We start from the raw sequence: 17960 nt of genomic DNA on the forward strand, positions 1-17960 counted from the left end.
CTATGTATTTATTTCAGCTGCATGTATGCACATTTAGAGTGTTTTTCGGGGTTAAAACCCAGCTCCACCTCAGGGCAGCTCAATACGGCATTTTAGTGTGGAATCATAAAAAATGCGACATTTGACTAACTTTAAGCTTTTTTTAACAATTATTGAGATAATGTATGACCCTAAATGGACTACATATTTTTTGTCGAGTCTGTTAAATACATCATGTATTTATTTCAGCTTCATTGATACACATTTAGGGTGTTTTTCGGGGTTAAAACCCATCTCCACCTCAGGGCAGCTCAATACGTCATTTTAGTGTGGAATCATAAAAAATGCGACATTTGACTAACTTTAAGCTTTTTTTAACAATTATTGAGATAATGTATGACCCTAAATGGACTACATATTTATTTTCAAGTCTATTAAATACACTATATGTATTTATTTCAGCTGCATGTATGCACATTTAGAGTGTTTTTCGGGGTTAAAACCCAGCTCCACCTCAGGGCAGCTCAATACGTCATTTTAGTGTGGAATCATAAAAAATGCGACATTTGACCAACTTTAAGCTTTTTTAACAATTATTGAGATAATGTATGACCCTAAATGGACTACATATTTATTGTCGAGTCTGTTAAATACATCATGTATTTATTTCAGCTTCATTGATGCACATTTAGGGTGTTTTTCGGGGTTAAAACCCAGCTCCACCCCAGGACAGCTCAATACGGCATTTTAGTATGGAATCATAAAAATTGCGACATTTGACCAACTTTAAGCTTTTTTTAACAATTATTGAGATAATGTATGACCCCAAATAGACTACATATTTATTGTCGAGTCTGTTAAATACACTATGTATTTATTTCAGCTGCATGTATGCACATTTAGAGTGTTTTTCGGGGTTAAAACCCAGCTCCACCTCAGGGCAGCTCAATACGGCATTTTAGTGTGGAATCATAAAAAATGCGACATTTGACTAACTTTAAGCTTTTTTTAACAATTATTGAGATAATGTATGACCCTAAATGGACTACATATTTTTTGTCGAGTCTGTTAAATACATCATGTATTTATTTCAGCTTCATTGATACACATTTAGGGTGTTTTTCGGGGTTAAAACCCATCTCCACCTCAGGGCAGCTCAATACGTCATTTTAGTGTGGAATCATAAAAAATGCGACATTTGACTAACTTTAAGCTTTTTTTAACAATTATTGAGATAATGTATGACCCTAAATGGACTACATATTTATTTTCAAGTCTATTAAATACACTATATGTATTTATTTCAGCTGCATGTATGCACATTTAGAGTGTTTTTCGGGGTTAAAACCCAGCTCCACCTCAGGGCAGCTCAATACGTCATTTTAGTGTGGAATCATAAAAAATGCGACATTTGACCAACTTTAAGCTTTTTTAACAATTATTGAGATAATGTATGACCCTAAATGGACTACATATTTATTGTCGAGTCTGTTAAATACATCATGTATTTATTTCAGCTTCATTGATGCACATTTAGGGTGTTTTTCGGGGTTAAAACCCAGCTCCAACCCAGGACAGCTCAATACGGCATTTTAGTATGGAATCATAAAAATTGCGACATTTGACCAACTTTAAGCTTTTTTTAACAATTATTGAGATAATGTATGACCCCAAATAGACTACATATTTATTGTCGAGTCTGTTAAATACATCATGTATTTATTTCAGCTTCATTGATGCACATTTAGAGTGTTTTTCGGGGTTAAAACCCAGCTCCACCTCAGGGCAGCTCAATACGGCATTTTAGTATGGAATCATAAAAATTGCGACATTTGACCAACTTTAAGCTTTTTTTAACAATTATTTAGATAATGTATGACCCTAAATGGACTACATATTTATTGTCGAGTCTGTTAAATACATCATGTATTTATTTCAGCTTCATTGATACACATTTAGGGTGTTTTTCGGGGTTAAAACCCAGCTCCACCTCAGGGCAACTCAATACGGCATTTTAGTATGGAATCATAAAAATTGCGACATTTGACCAACTTTAAGCTTTTTTTTAACAATTATTGAGATAATGTATGACCCTAAATGGACTACATATTTATTTTCAAGTCTATTAAATACACTATGTATTTATTTCAGCTGCATGTATGCACATTTAGAGTGTTTTTCGGGGTTAAAACCCATCTCCACCTCAGGGCAGCTCAATACGGCATTTTAGTGTGGAATCATAAAAAATGCGACATTTGACTAACTTTAAGCTTTTTTTAACAATTATTGAGATAATGTATGACCCTAAATGGACTACATATTTTTTGTCGAGTCTGTTAAATACATCATGTATTTATTTCAGCTTCATTGATACACATTTAGGGTGTTTTTCGGGGTTAAAACCCAGCTCCACCTCAGGGCAACTCAATACGGCATTTTAGTATGGAATCATAAAAAATGCGACTTATGACCAACTTAGAGCTTTTTTTTAACAATTATTGAGATAATGTATGACCCTAAATGGACTACATATTTATATTCAAGTCTATTAAATACACTATGTATTTATTTCAGCTGCATGTATGCACATTTAGAGTGTTTTTCGGGGTTAAAATGGATTCTGTAGGGGTCCTATCGTCACAACTTCAGCTATTTATTCGTACTTCAGGTTATTTTGCGGCTACCAACGATTAGCTACTCTTGGCCTTATATAGAAGTGTGTGGTGTGTAGTTTCACGAAGCCTGCTAAGCCCCGGTAATCAATGTATATCACGTTTTGTTGTATGGATAGTACTAAATTTGGACTAACTTTATTCAAAATACATTGAATGACTCATGCAGGCAAGCTGATTACATTTACAGAGTGATAGCCAACCTACACTACAGTACTAGTGGTACTTTTCAGTACTACTACAACTAGGGTGGCCAAATAGAGAGAAAATAATGGAGTCCCTCAATTGTACAGCCAAAAGTTCACTCACCTTCATTCCTTCTACCACCCCGTTCCCCTTTAAGGTAGAAATGTTAATTAGTCTTGATTTAGCTGAGATTTAAATGTAGCCCACTGTACTCCCATGGCTAGATCTTTTTGGTAAAATCTGTTAAAATCCTTTCATGCACTTTGCCTTACTCTTATTAATTAATACATGACCTAGCTGTTAATTCCTTCAGTGAATTTTGCTTCCTGCCTGCAACTCAGTCACCCATACAAAAAAGTCCTGCATAAAATCCGGCAGGATCCTGTGGGATTTTTTGCAGGATTTATGCCAGGATTTGGCCACATCCTGCAGGATTTATGAAGGACTCCTACAGGAAAAATTTGCAGGATTTTTAAAGGACTATGCATGATTATTTGCAGGATTGTACAGGACTATTCAAAGATTATGCATGACAAAAAGTCCTGTACTTTTAAAATTCATGTAAAATCTTGTAATTTGTTTGCATATACTTTTAAAAGTCCTTTACAATCCTGTAAAGTATCTTGCATAGTCTCTCAAAAGTCCTGTTATATCCTGTAAATTATCTTGCATAGTCTTTCAAAAGTCCTGTACAATCCTGTAAATTATCTTGAATAATCTTTCAAAAGCCCTGTACAATCCTGTATATTATCAAGCATAGTCTTTTAAAAGTCCTTTACTATCCTGTATATCTTTCAAATCTTTTAATAATCCTGTGCAATGCTGTACATTGTCTTGCATAGCTTTTTAAAATTCATGTAAAAATCTTGTAATATTTGGGCATAAACTTTTAAAAGTCCTGTACGATCCTGTAAATTATCTTGCATACACTTTTAAAAAATCCTGCACAATCCTGTTAATTTCCCTGCATATTGACTCCAGAATCCTGTACAATCATGTAAAATATCTTGCACAGTCTTTTAAAAATCATGAGTATAAAGGATCCCTATATGTGTATGAAGGATTCCTGCATGTGTATAGGCTGAGTGAAGGATTCTTGTAGGTTAATGAAGGATTCTTACATTTGTACGAAGGATTCTTGTATGTGTATTAAGGAACCCTGCATGCATATGAAGGACTCGTGTACATAAATAAAGGAATCCTGCATGCTTATGAAGGATTCCTGTACATGCATCATGGAATCCTGCATGCATATGAAGGATTCTTGTACGTCAATGAAAGAATCCTGCATGTGTATGAAGGATTCCAGACTGCGGCTGAAGGATTTCTGCTTGCATGTGAAGGTAGAGTTTTTATAGTGAATTCAAGAATCATGCATTTTTGTAAAGGAATCCTGCTTTACAATGAATAAATCAAGTTTCTAACACTTAGTGGTGTATAGTTCAATCTCCATTTGTAAGGAATCCTGTTCCATATACAGGAATCCTATAGGATTCCTGCAGGACTTTCTTGTATGGGCAGATACTGTGATTACATGAATATGTTACCCCTTCAAGTACAATGATTTGCTGCAAGAACACTTATATTAGCCATGGTACAGGATGTCCAACTTTGATCCATTTGAGGGTATTTAACATTTTGAACACTTCATAGTAAACATCAGGTTTTAAATCTGTGCTGCTTTGGTCATTCTACAATCACTCATTTGTCTTTCATATAGCGTACTATTTCTTATATTTGTATCACTACTGGGTACTAGCTAGGCTATATACCTCCCAAATGGCATCACGGTCCATTTCAAACAAGACTCATATGTATAACAGAGAGCATTTTACTGTTATCACAGGAGATCATCCACACTGTAACCTCCAGTGTAACTTTCTACAAGCAAAACCCTACACCTGTTTGTGCACCTTTTATTATGTAATCTTCAGCAGGATGTGTGGTTAGCTTCACACTAGCTTAACCACTGTTTATGTAGACAGAATAACATCCTGTCCCATCCTCTTGTAATCCATTGTAAAAGAGTATATAAGATGCAACTTTCACCATTTATATTTAGTAGCATATATCCAGCCAAGGAAGATACAATATACTCTGCATTAAATTCAACTACTTGTTTGTGCCTTTATTTTCTTGTTCACATACCGCTGTGACAAATGTACTACCAATAATTTCCTCCCCCCCCCCATCACTCCTCCCAGACCTACTGTATCAATCTAACCAATACACAACATACTGTATGGTCTAGGGTAACAAGCCTCAGCAACATCACTAAGTGTGGCCAATGTTAGTGAAGGTTCTGATCCTCTTACTGATACTATCAATCCTCATTTTAGGTCGCACCTAGAACTATTGTGGGGTCCAATATTGTGTCTGTCATATCAAGTGGAAGTTTCTTGCAAGCTACAAATCATTAAAACTGCTTGCCATATGCAGTAGTATTGAAATATCCATTCATCACCACAAATGCATGGACTATCTTGTGAACAATTATTTTGTACATGTGTTTGTTATCAGTCAGAGATGCCCCATTCAGAAAAATGTAATCAAAATCATCTGGATAAGTGGAGTCAACAAATGCTACCCCAAGGGTATCATCGTTGCATAGATGAACCACCCATCTCCAGTTCTCCACTTGGCCAGAACAGCAAGGTTTTGTGAAGGGTCAGAGAAAACAGAATCAAATGCAATTCTTTGATCGATGTTTACATCTGCAATCTTCTGTTTAGTTGACAGTATGCAATTTTATTTCTTGAGAGTGTCCAGTTCCTGATTGGTCTCTTGAATTTTTCTTCTTTTCTTCACAGCAATGTCTTCTTTTGCATCAACTCTACGTTTCCGGCAAAGTCTGCAGATGAAATTTCCAAGTGGTATGTGGCCAACACACTCTTCATGGAACCATTCTTTGCAAGCAATACACTCCATCATCAGATTTCCGTCGTCTGGACATCTACAAGTACAGAATATCTTCGTAGTAAAAGATCGGATTACTTTAACAATTTTCCTTGATTTCTATCCGCTCCAATCAAGCCCATTTGTCCGATTTCAAGACATTTTTTCAAATCGCAATACATGCGTGCATGATCAAAAATTAGTTCTGATGGATCTATTTTCAGACACAGCGCCGATGCAAATGCCAAAGCATAAACTCCACATGATGTGCCATCCTTCTGCTGCGTAACATTAATGATGTTGAACTTTATCTGGTTCTCTTTGCTTAGCATTAATGATGCCGCTGTCTTCTTCAACACTTGAGAATAATTGTTGGACTGCATGCTGTCATAGACGTTAATCTCTGACGGTTGACACCCAATGGTCGACAATGTCAACCAATGGAAATGAAGGTGGATTATTTGGACAAATTCCCCTGGCTGAACATCAAATCCATATGGCGACTGAGACAAGCATGGTGGCTGTAAACCGCAGATATATGAGAACTGCTTCTTAAGTAGGATCTGGCCTGCTTCTATTACTGTGTCTGTTAAGCACTCTTTTCTGTTTAGAATTCCTAGCTCAACTTGGGTAAGATACAGTGAGGGAATCCACACACTGCGATAACTTGTGTCATCTGGAAGCTCAGATGCCTCTGGACCAGTCAAATCTATGACAGATACTTCATCGGCCTCAACGGTGTACGTGTAGCTGTCTTTGGTATGCGACTGGGAGATATGCGATGGGGAAGGTTGTTTTGATGAGGTTTCAGTCGAAGAATCTTTTGGTTGGTCAGCTGAAGTACTTGCTGAGGTTGATGATGATGTATGATTAGACACTGATTCTTGTGCAGCTGCTGTGCCTGTCACTGAAGGTATGTCTCCACTGTAAGATTCTACATCTGAGTTGTTATCACCTGTAAATGCCTGATGGAAAACATTTGAACATCTGACCTCTTGAGTGGTTGTTGCAATGTGATTACTAAGCTCCACTCTCCCAAATGCATTCAACTGTAAATTGTAACCTGTCTTTTGCTGTACCATGCTTGCTTTCTTTTCATTCAGTTCATTATTGTGGAGATCCAAAGCATTGCGAAACATAAAAATATGTCTCGCTGCATTCATTTGTGTGAGAAAATGATTATTCCTGTTGAGCTCCTGATGTAGCTGCTCAACAACTTGTGTGTTGATGTAACCATTTAGTTGTGGCACATGTGTGATTCTTCTCAAAATTTCTTCTTCTTTCTTAGAATTATTTTCATGCAGCCTGTCGAATAAGCAGTAGTGCTCGGTAGATCCTGTCACAGGGTGCTGACCATTCTTTGGATCTGAAAGGCACATGTTGTTTTGTAACCAAGGTAAGTCTACCACCAGCTCCCGCTTCTTGGCCCATTTCATGTTTGTTTCTGTGAAAGGGGCTAATCGGCCTTCATTAGGATGAAACATAGCCGGGTATCTCTTTTTAGCATGTGCAACCACCATATGTGGCATATCAACAATAACAATGTTTGGCAGGAACTTCATACTTGACAACATATCGACATAATCTCTAGGGCTTTCTGCCCTTACAATAAACTTAACAGCATATACAATACCATGGGGGCAAACGATTGAGGCCCAGCCACCAGAACTCCCCCAGGCTTTTGTAAACAGCTTGTTGAACTTGGACTCATCATTTGTAATTGCCTGTTGTATTTTCTGTATGACATCTGATTTGGACATTCGTGTTATGCCGTTAATGCCCAACCCCTTCCCTAGGTCTTTGACAGTTTTGGTGGTGCTATTATACATCAGTTCAAGTAAACGTTCTTCAGACATGTTGTGAGCCTCTTCTTCCAATTGGCCGGTTGATCTACAAACCTTCTGATGCTCTGTATTGTTTACTATATTAGATTTCCTGCTGTGTGGAGATATATAGGGAGCCCAATTTTCATATCCTGCAATGACTGGAAAGGGATTCTTTACTCCACTTTTTAAAAGACCGCTGGCAACTTGGTGCATGTCAACATTCTGCCAGAATGCATCTGCATCCACCACATCACTTTCTGGAGTTTCCTCAGGAAGGTTCATTTGGCTGTTGTCGCAGTGAAATGCTCCTTTTTTGTCCAAATCCATGATGAGTATTGGTGGATGATGACCACAAATTACACAGAAAAAGTCATATTTTCTTTCACACATGGCAGCAAAGTGTAAATAGGCCCCTAGTACAGTCGCAGAATTTAGATTAATGTTTAGAGCTTTATTAAGACACTCTACCTGACTGCCAATCGCAATATGGCAGGAGATGCTTTGCTCCAAAATGTCAAGAACTTCATACGTCAAGAGAAATAAATCGTTATAATTATGTATGCCATCTGTTGTTTCTTGATATCTGTAAGGTAAGTTGCATTTAGAGCACAACTTCACATAGGTTGATACATTTAACTTAAGTCCACGTAGTGTAAAAACTTTTGCCTTATTTGTGACAAGAAGTGGTTGTGTCAAAGGCACATTACAAAACTGACAAATTGTTTCGGATGGTACAAAAAGCTGTGGAATGTTTTCTCTTCTCTTTAAATCTGCAGGTAGTGGATGTGGACACTTCTTCTTTTGAAGTAAATATGAAGTCATCCGTTTGACCAGATCCTCATCATCAGGGGGGTACACAACTTTTGAAATACCCAAAGGTAGAGATACATTCTCATCTTCAAAATCTGGAATGTTGGTTTCATCATCTTGAGCTACATCACTGAATATAGGCAGTTCACCTGATCCTTTTTGCATTAGGAACCATAACACCATACACTTGTGTAAACAGGACTGCTTACGTCGACAACAGGAACAGTCTAGTGTATGATCACACGTATTTACTGAGACAACGCATCGCTTGAGACGACAATAATTGTGCACATGCCCTTCATAAACTGAAAAATGTTGGAATCTATCTCGGGGTTGACAAGGGAACTGAATGACTGGTTGACAATGACTTCTTGTGGCATTGTCTCTCAATTTGATGGCTTCCTTGACTGATGAATCTGTAAAAAGTTTGTATTTTCCTGTACTGGACAGCAACATTAACGAGTCGTCTTCAAGGCAAAGTGGTGATGGTTCCGGTAGACTTTTGGAAGCTCTTTCTAGATGTTGACATTCAAAGGACTGGTAACCAGATCTGAAAGCAACTTCTGCTGCACTGATGCAGTCGTTTAACTCGCACCTCAACGCGTTCTCAGTACCACATGCTTGTTTTTGGACATGGCAGGGGAAGTTTAATCCCTTGGTTGTTTTACGCACCATATATAGTGCAGATGCACTGTCTACACAAATTCCATAGATAGTGGTGTCAGTGTTGTGTTTGGTACGCAAGTGGCGATTGAGACTACATCGTTGAATTTTACCTTGGCAAATATCACATGATATAATTTCTTGGATGTTTCTGACTGTCTTCTTGGGTTCTTTGACTTCTTCAGTTTCTTTTTTGTTTTGGTTCCATTTCGGTTCAAGGATGTCCTCGGATTGCACTTGAGATCGTTTTGTCTGTGTGTGTTGTATCGTTGGCATGTGTTCATTACATTGTTTAGGAGAATTATCAGTACTTTCTCTTATCTCTGAGTTTTTGACTTCGGAGAAAGTGTTTTGTCTTGCATGTTCTATGATTGCTGGGTACCCAAACTCTTTCCAGCACTTACACAAATGTTTCTCAAAGTCTATTCTTCTTTGAATTGTCTTGTCACAAATGAAGCAATGAAAATGATGAATATTTGGTGAAGCAGTATTTGATTGGTTGTGATTTTTCTTACATAGGAAACAGGTAATACCATTGAAAATTACATTACTTTTACTCATCCAGTGACACAACATGTGTCTTTTTTGTCTTGAGGGCCTCCCATCACTGAATTGGCACAGGAAGCAATCGTCTTTAGCAACAGCACATTTTTCACCAAATTCTTCTTTGGAACTGACTGTAGAATCTGAAAAGATGATATGTACACATTAATTTAAAACTTGTGATAGTGTTGTTCAGTGTAAATGTTCATCATAACATATTGGTAATATATATAACTTGCTCATATATCACAATATCAATCATTTATGTTATTGCCATTCAACTTCACCTATAGTCTCCTTATTCGCCATCTCGCCCTGCACTAAGGTAGCATGTTTATATAGTAACAACCTATTTCTCTTTTGTTTGGTCACGGATGATTAGGTAGTCACATCAGTACAAGTTTACTATAATTATTATTATGGTTCCTTATACAGCGCAAATACTATAAAATATATATATTCATATGCAGTTTACACAATGAAGAATAAAACAATAATATGTAAGAATATAATAAGAATAATATAAAACCATGGACAAACCACAGAAATAATAATACATAAAAGAATTCAGATATTATAAGCTTTGAAGTATAAATGAGTCTTAAGTTTGATTTGAAAAGGGTTATTCAATTTTTCTTAAAACCTCAGGGAGTGAATTCCATAAAACTGGTGAAGCATAGCTAAAAGATCTCGGTCCAAATTTTGCAGTTCTTATGTTAGGGACAGTTAAAAGCAGACGGGACGAGGAACGCAACGGTCTAAAGGGAGTGTATAAAATTAAATCACAAAGGTACTGCGGTGCAATATTGTAAATACATTTAAAAGTGAGTAAAAAATCTTATAAGATATTCGATCTCTAACTGGAAGCCAATGCAAGTTATGTAGACGGGTTTTATATGATCATATTTGGAAGTATATACCTGTTACAAGTCTGGCAGCAGCATTTTGGATTTTCTTAAGTTTATCTATGAGTGTTTACCGTTTCTTTTGGTCGAAACAGTACTCATAGGCAGAGGTGTCAACAAGCTCTTTATAAAGGCAAGTCCCAAGTCATTGAGCCCAATTCTCAAGTCACTCAGTGCAAGGCTTGTGATGAAGTAACCTTGACGTACATGATTGAAAAGTGACTACATTAACAGTACCATGATTTTTACTTTTGATTTTATAACTGTATATATTTCAGTGTAAGAGAAATATAACTGAGTTAAAGGGACACGCATACACCTTTTCCTAATTCCTTTATATGTTCTTTCAATCATATGAAACTGTCAAACATAATTAGTTTCATTCATACAAGTTATCCAATTTTGTGTTCTGAGGGTATAGTGAGGGTGTACAACATACTTGATCTGAGTAATATAGTGAAAAGCAGTGTGATGTGACAACCAAACATTCACAATGACACATGCTGTCCTGAAATGAGATCTGCCCAAGCTTCTCTTATTGAGATATCATGTTCACAAGATTTTCACAATTTGACCCCTGGTGACCCCAAATGACCTTGGACCTCCATAAGAAACAATAGGCTTCTTGTATTTAATGTGGTACTTTCACACACTCAATATGAAATTGGTTCAACCTTCCCTTCTTCAGATATATACTGTGCTTACAAGCTGGCCATCAAAAACGCACACACAAATACGCACACATACGCCATCATGAATGCAAAGGTTTGGATTATCATCAAAACCAATAAAATGGGCAAGATACATGTACATCCACATATTTTTTAGCTCCTTAAACATTAATTTGTCATCCAGTTGGCACTTCTAAAGGGGATAAATTATCTATTAGTGAACAAGGAAAGATTAGCCTTGGCTTGTGAAAAATAGTTCATGTGAAAAAATAATCTTCAGTTCAACTTGCATGAAAGTCATGGTTCACGCATTCACGTTACGTACAAAACTACACATGTAAGGGTGACCATTGCAGCAGGAGTGTCCAGTATAACATATGGCCCAGTTTCATTTTTCATGCAAAATAATATTGTAATGGAAACCAAAATAACTATTTTTTCCCCTCCATTTATCGATAACTCTGGAATCAAATGAACAATCTACTTCATACTTCCCAAATAACTATTGATGGCAACATTGCCAATGTTGCTTACTGTAGGTTCTTAGCACTTTGCTACTGAACTTTATTAATATAATTAAGCAATAGCTTTAGAGAGAAAAGCAGGCTCTGGTCATTCAAACTAATCCCGCTCAACCCACCCCAAACCACGCCTCTGTCCATGTAACACTGCAGAGTTTAAAGATTTGCTGTAGTGACCTCAACTATAGCATATATACTGTAATTAGAGACAGTTTCTCCGACTACTAAGAGACATGAAAACAGTGAGTACTGATTTTAAGAAATTAAATAAAAATACATTATCTTATATTTGAACCAAGAGGCGGTTTCCATTGTAATGGATCTGTTACAGAGGAGGGTTAATGTAGTTCCTGAATGAAGACCAACGTCATAACCTTCGTGAGATCATACGTTATTGACCTTTCAACATAATTTTATTTGATTTTTGCAGTGTTGTGCTTAATAAGTTATCCACAAGAGATATGAAAGCTTCAATAACATTTTGAATTTTAAAAGTAGCTAGTGAATAATGTTCTTAATAAAGCAACAAAATTGTTAACACAGGTTAAACTGCCCTTTGAAGTATACAGAAAGCCTCAGTCAATGATCTGCCAGTGGAATTGAACCACCTGTAGGATAAGCTACATCACCAGAACAGATTGTTATGGCATAACTGATACAACTTGAGGAGTAACCAGATAACTTACAGCTTTTACTTTCATCAAACCAGCTACACCTTTTTCGGTTCCTTACATTAAGCAAATAAAGTATCCAATGCATTAAAGTCAGTATGTGTTTCTTTCTTGACTCCCAACATTTCATTAATGAACAATTGTAACAAGTTTTGAACATCATTGATGCTTTACACAAGCAAACTTGTTCTTACCAACATGTTCAACAAAACAAATTTTTCCTTCTTTATTACTAAATTAACTTCGACTCTCTGCACGTTTTCTCTGTGGGAGGTGACAAAGCATGTGAAAATCATAAAATAATTTCACCATTGTGGACAATCTACTGATATGTTATTGACCTGTACAGTCATAAATCTGCCCTAATTGTATTTTCATTGCTCAATTGTATTAACAGCCAACTCTCTGGAAATTCCCCTCTCTCTGCTTCTTGGTTGTATCAAATGTAATTGGAGTGTGAGACCTGGTTTAAAATCCTTTGTGCAAGGTACTGTGGCTCTGACTGGGACACCCGCCACAGAGAATGGATCATTAGTGATCCTACTGTATGGTTCACCTATTAAAATTGTATGTGTAATTCTACTTACTGTAATATACTCAAGACACATTCAATTTCAATAACTCAATGTTAAAGAGTGAAAATAACTAACAATCAGTACCTTGATATGCAGTTGATGGTTGCAAATGACAGCATCGATTATGCCAAAGTAGAGACGCTCTTGTCAGAGTGGTGACATCACACAAAGAACATGTGAACAGCTGCAGGTCATCATCCATGATTCTACGGGGTACACATATAAAGGAGAGCAGAAATTGGTTAAGTTAAATTCAACACATCGTGCCAAGGAAGGGGGATTGATGCATGTGTAAATTTGAACACTGCTTTCCATACAAAATGTCTTCGAACTGCACGAATATATCTAAACTCTGTTGCCACATCAAGTGCTGCATGTATCCCAAGGTACAGTATGCCAGTACTCAGGGGCGGACTGGGTCTTAACCCCCCCCCCCTTCCTCCCGGGCATTTTCCACCTAGACAGGCCCATTATTTATTGATATGCTGAATACATAGTGATTGCTTTCCTGGGGAGGGGTCTAAGGGGAGGGGGAAACCCTCCCCATTGAAAGGTTTTTGAAGTTGCAAAATGGTGCTATATTTCTCAGTTTTGTAGGTTACAATAATCCTTTTAAAATGACCAAAAAATAATTTTTCATGAGCTGATTCCCAAAGTTAAAAAATATTTTTTGACACAGCCCATCTGTATTCTGTTAGCTAAGTGTGAAAATGGGCTGTAATTTCTACCAGGTTCCCCAGCCCACCGGGCATTGCCCAAATGCCTGTGTGGCCGGTCCGCCACTGCCAGTACTCCATTTACCACCAATAAGTGAAGATCTACACCGCTGGCTGTGAAGGTCTCAAAGTGAAGGTAACATAACATTACCTTCATCAACATTTTTGTTGCAGGATATCTACAACTGATAATTATCTTTCTATCTATGATATAAAAAAAAACTGGTGTGTGGTAAAATACATAGAGCCTATAAAAATTTGCACACACTCTAATGGGAAAGAAAGGTGCAATGTAAATTTAAATACATTATTACTACTTTACTGTAGGTGAGTCCTCAGAAATATCAACGGTTCCACCACTGTGGTAAGAGTAATTAATGATTATTAAGAAACTCTTGAAAACACCAAGTGCCGATTAAGTTGATATCTTTATTTGATGATGATAATTGCAGCAGCACATTCACCTTGGCAGTAAGGCCAAAATAAATCCATCTTCATCAGAAGTGATACACATGGTTAATTTGGGTATTGGCTCTGAGAACAACCAATTTCAAATTGGACTTCACATAGGCCTATAGGCCTAAGCATTATTGCAGTGCTTTACATTGTGCTAGCTCTGATCACACTTGAAAATTTGGAAACCAGTGAATATAGCCTTAAACCACCTGTTGTGCCATTTATTAAATAGTGGAAAAATTTTCACAGCCCTTGTGGGCTGTGAAATGGAGTGCACAATCCTGTCCTAATCAAGGTAGGCCCTAACGTAACATAAGTGGCCCAGTATGAGTATGACAATAGCAATACAGTAGTTGATGACTAGTTTTACCAAAAACGTAAAGCTAAGTCTGACACAATATAACATAACATTGGGGAAGTTGGGACTATTATCATATTTCATAAGCCTAATCTCGGGACTGGACTCACTGGAGAAATGAAAGTAGTATTGTTTAGTTTAGTAGAAAAAAGGATCAGGAGGGACACTTAAGTCCCCATCAAGGACCCTATAAAGAGAGGGAAAAAAACTGAAGACACAAACACTCAGACCCGATTACAATGCTTAAAGTGCTTGTCCAAAGCATTCTTAAACCCATTGACACTACTTGCAAGTACAACTTTCTCAGGCAAACTATTCCACTCATTCACAACCCTATTAGAAAAAAAGTTATGCCGAATATTAATCCTACTATGCGACTTTTGAAGTTTAAGACAATGACCTTTAGTACAACTACTGTTTGCAAACATGAAAAAGTCGGTAAAGGATAAATTGTCGAAACCATACACAATCTTGAAAACCTGGATCAAGTCCCCACGTAACCTCCGAAGCTCCAGTGTGGTGAGATTCAACAGTTGTAACCGCCTATAATAAGGAACCCTCTTTAAGGAACTAATCATCCTAGTAGCCCTCCTCTGGACCTTTTCAAGTACTTCCTTATCCTTAGCAAAATAAGGGTTCCAAGCCTGCACAGCATACTCCAGATGAGGCCTAACCAACTGCTTATAAAGCCTAACTACGATGTCCTCTTTCAGAAAACTGAAGTTCCTCTTGATCATACCTAAAACCCTATTACCTCTTTTAGCAGCTTCAAGACAATGTTTGGAAGGTTGCAGAGACGAGTCAATGTAGATACCTAGGTCTCTTTCAACAGAGACCTCCTGTAACTCCACACCATTTAGATTGTATGTAAACTTTTGGTTACTACTACCAATGTGCATTACCTTACATTTATCAATATTAAAAAGCATTTGCCACCCCTGAGACCAGGAAAAAATCTTATCTAAATCCGCTTGAAATTTCTCAGAATCGCTTTTGGAAGAGACCTCAGAATACAATTTGGTGTCATCAGCAAACTTCTTAGCTGTACACAAAATATCTCCGTCGATGTCATTTATATAGGCAACAAACAACAGGGGACCTAATACAGACCCTTGTGGAACCCCACTAGTAACGTTCTGCCAAGAAGAAGCACAGCCATTAATTACCACCCTCTGTTCCCTATTACCAAGCCAATTCCCGATCCAAGACAGTAAATTCCCTATGACACCCATGCTCTTCAGCCTAAGTAAAAGACGCTGGTGGGGAACTTTATCAAAGGCCTTCTGGAAATCCAGGAACACAACATCTACAGACATCTGCCTATTTAGTGAGCTTGTTACATCTTCCATAAACTCAAGGATATTAGTGAGACAAGACCTTTTTTGACAAAAGCCATGCTGTTGATAGGGGGCCGGCCTCTACTAGTAGTAGTAATAGGCTAGCATAAATTTGATTTCAGTATTAGTTTTCTGTTACTAAGAGTAAGACTAATTAAACTTAACTTAGCCTGGCATAGGCTAGGCCTAGGCTATGTTATTAATTGTAACCCACCGAGTTGAATTGTACTACTTAGGCCTTGTACTTACAGTACAACCTCTTAACATCTGGACTTTTCGTATGGGGCTTGCTGGATGATATTTGTCCAACTTCTGCGTATCCCCAGGTAAAGCGAAGCTCGTAACTAGCAAAGATTATTATCTAACTTAGGCCTCTTCACATCGTAGGTCTAATGATACTGTATATGGTTTGTACAGCAGCGAGCGATGAAGTGTACCGTTAGGCTAATTGGTTGTGCGTTGAACAGTTGGTCGTCTGCCACTTTTTGAAGTGCGCGCGAGAGGTGAAATTAACATATAAAGGCGGGGGAAACCTTTGAGTGACATAAGGAGTGTGCTGAGACTGGAGATATAGGCGTGGTTTAAATAATGTGGGTGGGGTTTAATGTGCGTTCAGGATGGAGCTTGATAGAGAAATACATAAGTGTTAACCCCCCTATGATATATGAATATTTAGTGCGCTGAGGATGGAGCCACCCAGTTGGGACAATTCGGTAACGGTAGTCAGGCGCGTATCCAGGATTTTCTAACCCGGGGGGCGTGAATTACTATCTAAGCGGAGCGCCACCATCGGTTGGCGCGCAGCGTACAAGAAAATTTCTGGTTTTGATACCCCCCCCCCCCCAGATCACCGGAAACTGCACTTCTCGGGCTTGAAATGACCAACCAGATGTACACTTTTGGCCTGAGAACCAAGTATTTCCTAATAGTTTTTTTTTTCCATCCATAACCTTTTTGACGATTGTCAACCCGGCACACGTCATGTTCGACCTGATCGCATGTCCTGTGGTTCTTTGCTTTTGTAGGTGATTCTACGTCGCGGCCCACAATACCCGTCAGCCCCACTTTTCAAGGTTTTAAGCCCCTAATTTTTTCAGAATTTGAAAATTCACATTTCTCGTGAATAAACTCACTTCAAAACATACCCATAATGTTGGACAAAATTTCATCTATGGACAACCAATATAGAAAAACTACCTTAAACCCCTAACAGACCGGTCAAAATTGCACGAGTAGAGGGAAATGTGATGCAGAATGTTGGTCAGAAATTTTCGAAAATTCAGACACAGTTAATTTATTGGTGTACAAATATTAAACCTGTTATAACGGCTATTATAAAACTTGGTTGAAGGAAATGAAAAAATAGCAGATATTTCCGAAACCGAACACTACACACATAGGCGTAGGAGGCCCGGCAGCAGTGGCGGAGCTAGGGGTATTGGTCAGGAGGGGCGAGAATGGTCTGTAGGGGCGCTTTCGACACTATCTAAGCGGAGCGCCACCACTGGTTGGCGCGTAGCGCACAGACACATTTTGAGAAAAGATACTCCCTAGATCGCCGGATATGACCCTTTCAGGGCCTGGCTAATTTGCAGATAAACGAAGAATAGGGTGTCATCGCCAAATTACACCAACAAAATGTGAGAAATGTCAATAAGTAGATGAGAGCGCAATAAAAAAGTCAATAATCGCGAATAAGTAAAAAGTGGTAAAGAGCTGAAAAAGGCGCCAGCAGTCCATTTGAGTCCGTCAGGGGGCGACATCCGCCCCCTGACCGTATGGACGCTCCGCCACTGCGCGGCGGGAGTGCAGCCCCTAATTCGCCATTACTATGTAAAAGAAACTTTTGACATAATTGGACCGATCCATGCTTTTTATACATCTACATGAGACATGTCGTTGTTTACATTAGCATCCCGCGGTATACTGCGCAAATTGAACGGACCGTACGGTACATGATGACATGCGATGTAATAACCGATGCTTGCTTATATGATATTGACATTGCCACGTTGAACGCGCGCTCCGCGCGCGAAAATTTTTGGTTATTTTTTCTGGCAAGTCGGACAGTTTTGAGGATTTTCATCCTGGAACGCCATTTTCATGCTCACTGATATGATGTGTGATATCTGCTGTTTGCGTTACAAATTCGAACAGGCGCGTAGCGAGGAATTTG

At 38.1% G+C, this 17960-nt stretch overlaps 1 protein-coding gene across 1 annotated transcript in view; it reads right to left on the minus strand.

Moving 5' to 3' along the window:
* The window catches only part of LOC139971520 (cornifelin homolog A-like), a 91306-nt gene that overhangs the window by 24014 nt on the left and 49332 nt on the right, over positions 1-17960 (minus strand). The window lies entirely within an intron of this gene.

This window comes from Apostichopus japonicus, chromosome 8 (genome assembly GCF_037975245.1).
Source record: "Apostichopus japonicus isolate 1M-3 chromosome 8, ASM3797524v1, whole genome shotgun sequence".
In the NCBI taxonomy this organism is placed as follows: domain Eukaryota; kingdom Metazoa; phylum Echinodermata; class Holothuroidea; order Aspidochirotida; family Stichopodidae; genus Apostichopus; species Apostichopus japonicus.